This window comes from Cajanus cajan, chromosome 7, assembly GCF_000230855.2.
Source record: "Cajanus cajan strain Asha chromosome 7, NIPB_CcT2T_4, whole genome shotgun sequence".
Taxonomy (NCBI): domain Eukaryota; kingdom Viridiplantae; phylum Streptophyta; class Magnoliopsida; order Fabales; family Fabaceae; genus Cajanus; species Cajanus cajan.
In genome coordinates this window covers 8617807-8624605 of record NC_138523.1, presented here as the reverse complement: position 1 = coordinate 8624605, position 6799 = coordinate 8617807, and the positions used below count along the sequence as shown (strand labels likewise).

Below are 6799 nucleotides of genomic sequence, written 5' to 3'. Positions count from 1 at the left end.
ACATCATATATTATATTATTTCCTCTAATAATTTATATTTCAATAATATATAAAAGTTAAGTTATCATATCCTAGTACAATAACATCATTAATTCTTCAATCTTCTGGTTAACTTTTTACACCCTAATCATTTTTAAAATATTATAATATTTTAAAAAGAAAATAACATAAATTTTAACTAATATCTCACTTCTTCATCCTCCGTCAAACAATATTATTATAGTATTATAAAAATAAATAAGTTAGAGTATAAAATATTATTGAATACATATTTCAAGTTTTAGACTTTCCAAGTTTCACTTTCATACGACTAGAATTTTACTTTTTATTTTTGTCTTTGATACAAACTAGTTTAGTTATTTATTAAAGATGAAAAATGAATAATAGAATGATTGTATTAGTTACTTATATAAAAATATTTTTAATAGTATTAGATATGAACAAAATATTCAAATTTTAAAATATAAAAAAATCATGAAAAACGATTACAATATAAATATTACATTTTTATTGTTCAAATTTATGTATATAAATATTATTTTTACTACTTAAAATTTTTAGATCTATCACTAAATATTATTTTTAAATATATGCTCATTAGGCTGCATAATTGGTGAAATCAAACGCTATTATGTAAGCTATAGCTTTGGATAAATATCTCGTCAAAAAATACTTTCAAGAAATAAAATAAATAATTTTTTAAAGTTAAAATCAGCTTTTCATAAATAAAAAAATGTAAGACTTCTCTCAAAATTTCTTCAAAGATTTTTTTTTTAACTTATAAGCTAATTTTAGCTTAGTTGGCTAAAAAAAATTCTTTTATTTTTTATTTTCTTCTTAGTGAAGCACTTATAAATAGACTTATATTGTGATGAGGACATTGTTTCATACACACTCAACTAAACAAGTGGAATCATGAATTTGATTAGGTTGAAGTTTTTTTCCTCTTTATATTTACATTCTACAAGAATTTAGGAATGTCTTACCATAGGACTTAAACAATCTGTCCTACTAATAAATATTTCAGTCAATTTGGTTAAATAGACCGGATAAGCTTTTTTCTTAATTTTTCACAAATGAGCTAAAATTGAAGATTCGCTGAAAAGAATATGCAACTATTTTTAATCATTTGAGTTAAACTCAGTAAATACATACATTACTCGATATTAATAAATGGCTGATTGAAAACTCGCATATAATAATAAAATGAAAAGGGTTTAACAACAAAAATTTATTTCTGAATATATTTAATTTTAACAAAAGGGTTGGTTGAATGTTAACAAAATCAAAATGGTTAAAGAACCAGAAAGAGTGTAAATTATAAATAAAATAAAAACAAAAACAAAAATAATGCAAAAGTCGCTAGAAGGAGGGCTTGAACCTCCGACCTTGTGGTTAACAGCCACACGCTCTAACCAACTGAGCTATTCCAGCTTTGTTCGTGTAACATATAAGATTTATATTAGAATATTATTGCATCAATTTCTTCCTCTAAGTTTGGACCCTTCCCACTTCTTCCTCACTCCTTTCATTACACACATTAAGCTGGGGTATTTTTTAAGAACATTAAATTGGGCTTTTTAACAGGCTTTTGTGTTTCTATGTTGTTTTAGCTATTGAAAATCATGTTTTATTGCACTTTTGAGTGAGATTATGTCTATGACTATTTGAGTTGACTGAAGTTGTGTCATAATAGAGCAAATTATTTAGTACTGTAATTATTTTTAGTGAAATTTGTTCAGTTAATTCTTTTTATTCGGATTAACAATTAAGAAAATTTTCAACTTAAATATGTTTATTAAAAGAAAAACTAACAATGAAGCACGATCCTTACACTCCAATCTATCACTATTATATAAATTTGTTCAATAACATTGATTTTAATAGTGATTATGTATTCTATGATTAAATCAATAAAAAAGATAATATCAATCGTTCATTAACTAAGAAAAGAAGTAACAAATATAAAGAAATAAAAGAAAGTGTTCAACCAAGGCTCACCAAAAGGAGGGTTAAATTGATGTTTAAAGAACTTTAAGAAATTAAAAATTTGCATAGCAGAATTAATTCACTCATTATTTATGAATTCAAAAATTATACTTTTGAAAACTTAGTTATTGAAAACAGTTTCTTGATCTCTAGATAATTCTCTTTTCAAACAAGCACAAAAATCAAGTTTTTTTTTTTTTAAAACAAACAAGAACGTGCGCAAGAATTTCAAATGCATACAAAATCTACAATTAAAGCAAGATTATAAGTGTCTACAATTAAAGCAAGATTATAAGTGTGTGCGCACACACAGAGATTTACATAGCAATTTATATTAATTCATTTTTTATAAAAAGTTACATCCAGTCTTCAATTCATAATCATATGTAACATAGTATTTTCTTACTATGTTTTAATAAAAAAAAAGCTAAAAACTTATTTTAGTCTTTTATAATAATTATTTGTTTTAATTTAGTCTCACTTTTATTTTTGTTTTAATTTGGTCTCTAATAAATTAGTTGGTTGTAATGTTGGACTCCCATCCAAATTATTTAAACGGATTAACAATTGGCCACGTGGAATCTACGTAGATGCTACGTGGAAGCTACATACATGCCACGTGGATGTCAAATTTTGTCATGCATCTGGAACCAGAACGGCCTGTTCTGAAACTGGAACGCTCGTTCCGGTTACACTCATGGTGTGTAAATTTTGCATCTAGAACGACCCGTTCCAGATACATTATTTAACACCAACGCGTGCAGTAGAACGGGTCGTTCTGAGACCAGAACGGGCCGTTCCAGAACGCCAACCAACATAGTGTACCAGTGTGGTTCAAAAATCAAAAGCAAACCATTTACACATACACAATTTTTTATCTAAAATATAATATATTTTAAAAAATAAAAATTATATTCTAATATATATATTTAAATTATTGTATGTATAAAATATAAATTTTGAGGAGTTATTCATTTATCTGATATTTTTCAAACTTTTGTACTTTCTATTTATTGTTTATGTTGATAAAAAAAAATTAAAATTGTAAAAAAGCTTAAATATGTTTTTAATTCCTCAAATTTAAGATAAATTTATTTTTGGTCCCTCAAATTTAAAACTGTTGTTTTTAGTCCCTGTAATTTTCAAAAATCTTGTTTTAGTCCCTTAGGTGACCAATAACATATTTGAAAGTGACTAATTAAGATAGTTATGCAATATTAACCGGATTTAATGTGATATTCACTAATAGGGACACCAATAGGTAGATTTTATGCAATAATGTTTGATAAATTTCTTAACAAAATTTGAATATAAGGACTAAATTAAGATTTTTTGAAATTACAGGGACTAAAAATAACAATTTTAAATTTGAGGAACCAAAAATAGATTTGCCCTAAATTTGAGGGACTAAAAACATATTTAAGCCTTGTAAAAATTTATACATATTAAAAACATCTTTATATGATAAATAAATTAAACTTAACTTTTATAAGATTTAACATATTTATTTATATGTTTTTATTAGTGTTAAATTATTATTAAGTAGGTTTTTAAGATTGTTATGTAACCAAACATTTTAAAAAAATGTCTATGACAAATAAATATATAATATTTATAACATGTGTTTGTAACAAAAATTAGATTTAAATCTGTTAAATTATAATATAACATAATCTGACCTAGTTTATTTTCATCCTTAATCATAATTGTAGATATAAAAACTTGTAAAAAATATCTATAATATATATTTATACTTTAAAAAATTATATATAAAATTTTTAATATTACAAATATATGAATAAGTATTGTCATCACGATTTAAAATTTATGGATATATCCATTATTCTGGAACCAGAATGGCCCGTTCTGAAACCAGAACGGGCCGTTCTGGTTCTAGATGCATGACAAAAATTTGACATCTACGTGACATCTACGTAGCTTCCACGTGGCATCCACGTGGCCAACAGTTAACTCCGTCTAAATAATTTGGACGGAAGTCCGACATTGCAACCAATTAATTTATTAGGGACCAAATTGAGACAAAAAATAAAAGTGAGACTAAATTGAAACACACAATTATTATAAGGGACCAAAATAGGTTTTTAGCCATAAAAAAAGAGAGATTGAAATTAATTATAAGAGAGAATTAAATTTATTTTAACTAAAAAAATTTAATTTACAACACTTTGTATGATTTTATGCGACAATTTTATGTAGAATACAAATTAAGCAAAATTAGAGTTGTAATTTGTCAATATAAAATTATACTGTGTAAAATAGCTATAGTCATAGATTTATCTTGAACCAATCTTAATATGTCATTAACAAAATTAATTTCTCTATATGATTAACACCTACTTCAAGGTAAATTTACCAATTTCGATTTAACTTTTTTTCCCCTTTTTGTTAAATTACCTTAACCATTTTAAGTTAATAAATTTAAATTTAAAATTTACATAATAAGGATAATTATTGTTCAATTGCCTCAAATATTATTGATCATGAAGACTAAGGGTCTTTTTAGTTTTTTTTTTTCTTTCAAACATGTAATAAATGTAGCAATATATTAAACCTCGGGCTATGTGTGTTGTTATCATTTTAAGAGTATAAGTTCATATCATTATCAAGTTGAATGTTAATCCAATTTTTCTTGATGAATTTATAGATCTTGTTCTATAGATCTAGGATCTAGATTTTGACTTGATGTAATCTATTACACTATTGGGTAATTGACTATTTCAGTTATGAATCAAGAGAGCCTGTAATTAATTAAATTTCAAGTTTTCTCTCTAATGTAATTGATTACACTTTTATGGAATCAATTACACTCATTGAATTTGTCTTTAAGTTTTTTTGTAATCAATTATATCAATTATAAATTTTATTTTATACAAAGGGAACTTCATTTTCTCTAGAATAAAAAAATTGGGAAACATTTTTATGAAGCTATACATCAAGATTTGAGAGAGTTTAAATGTTGTTCTTTTTTGTTTACACCAAGAAAGCTTATAACACATTAGATCTTTGAAATTTTCTATGAAGCTCTTAGGTTGTAATGGAAGAGCATGGGCCAAGGAACCAACTATAAGAACTATTGCTAGGAGAGTCCAAGAAGGTTGGGGTAACTTAGAGGGAGGTAGGCCCATATTTATTTTTAGTTGGGCTATTACATGAAAATGTTTAGTGTGTTTGTATTTGCTTTAAGCTTTGTATTTTGGGCTAAGTAGTGTTAGGCTTCCTTTGGCCGTGTATTTGGGCTACTAGATAGGACATAAGCCTACTTAGGAAATGGAATATACATTTAAATGTAATTTGGGAGTCATTTGAATTGAATTTGGGCTCCATGTGACGGGCCAAGGGTGGCACACATGGCATGCACCAAGTTCAACTCCAAATGCTTCTTAAATCACATCTAAATGAAATAGCCTAACTTCCTAGGTGCAAGAGCACATGGTAGCAGATGGAAAAGGGAGGTTCCACACCAAATTTGAATTTAAATTCAAATTTGGCATGCCTAGGAGTCAAGTAAACCATACCATGGTTTAACTTGACCCTAGGCTCAACCTAGCTTCTCCAAGACGCCACCTAACTTTATATAAGGCCTATTTTTTGTGTAAATTCTCCACTTTTGGATTATATGTGAGAAATTCATTTAGATTTCTTTCTCGAATCCAAAGCCAAATAGCTTAGGGAAACTATCTTCCTTAAATTCCTTCAACAAGGAAACCTTCCTAGTGTATTGATGTGTTTTGTTCTTCCTTTACTCGGGAGACTTTGAGTGTGCTTCCATACCTTCTTCCATCTCTTTTGCTTCGGTCAAAACTTGGATCAAGCCTCAAGAAGACATGTGGACTATTGGAGCTCAAAGAGAGTGAATTTGGCTATGTGTTCACTAAAGAGTTCCATTAGGTTGTTTCAATATGATTTTGAAGTAGTGTTGTCAAACTAACACTGGATGTAGGCCAAGGTTTTGGTTGAACCAATATAAACCTTTATGGTATTCTTTCTTTTGTACATCTCATTTAGAATTCTATTGAGTAAATTGTATATTCAAAGTTATTGATCTTTTGAATTCTCATTATTCATTAATTATGTGATATGGACCCCCTTTCTAAAAAGATCTTTTAAATTTCTATTGAATTTATTGTATACTTGATTCTAATTAAGCATAATTTTTTGAAAATTTCCTCATAATAGGTAATATATTTAAACTCCCTCTTCTAGATTCCTTATTAGGACCAAAAATTTGGTATCAAAGCTGGAATCTTGAAATTTGATCTAGATTTTATCAAATTAATTATGAAAATGGTAGGGAATCAATTGCCTGGGTACCTTCATTAATAGACCTTCATTTTTTATGCAGAGAAAGCTATCTTTTTTGGAAATTAAGAATGAGGACCTTTATGGAATATATAAATAGAGGCATTTGGAAAGGTGTAGAAAGTGGATATAAAGTTCCAAAACAAACTATTAATAAGATATGGAACATTGGTTTGACACAAGTGGTAGCGACTTATGTCCCTTCATCAAGTTGTCCAAGGGTCAAATCCTGACCTTGGGTATGGAATAAACTATGCTAGGAGGAGAATACCCATCTTGTATGCACTCACGATTTCCGACAGAGATTAGTCACTACTTTGAGGTGAATACTTCGTATTAATACCATGGTTACCCAAAAAAAAATAAAAATATAGGCATTTGGAAAGGTGTAGAAAGTATATATAAAGTTCCAACACAAACTATTAATGAGATAATAAATGAGAAACTTTTTGAAAAATGGACTCAAATGTGACTAACTCCTAAGGACCCA

At 27.4% G+C, this 6799-nt stretch overlaps 1 non-coding gene across 1 annotated transcript; it reads right to left on the bottom strand.

Annotated features, from left to right (window-relative positions):
* Nucleotides 1–1360: 1360 nt before the first annotated feature.
* On the bottom strand, nucleotides 1361–1434 carry TRNAN-GUU (transfer RNA asparagine (anticodon GUU)). Its single transcript has one exon. It is a non-coding gene; the product is annotated as a tRNA-Asn (tRNA).
* Nucleotides 1435–6799: the final 5365 nt, after the last annotated feature.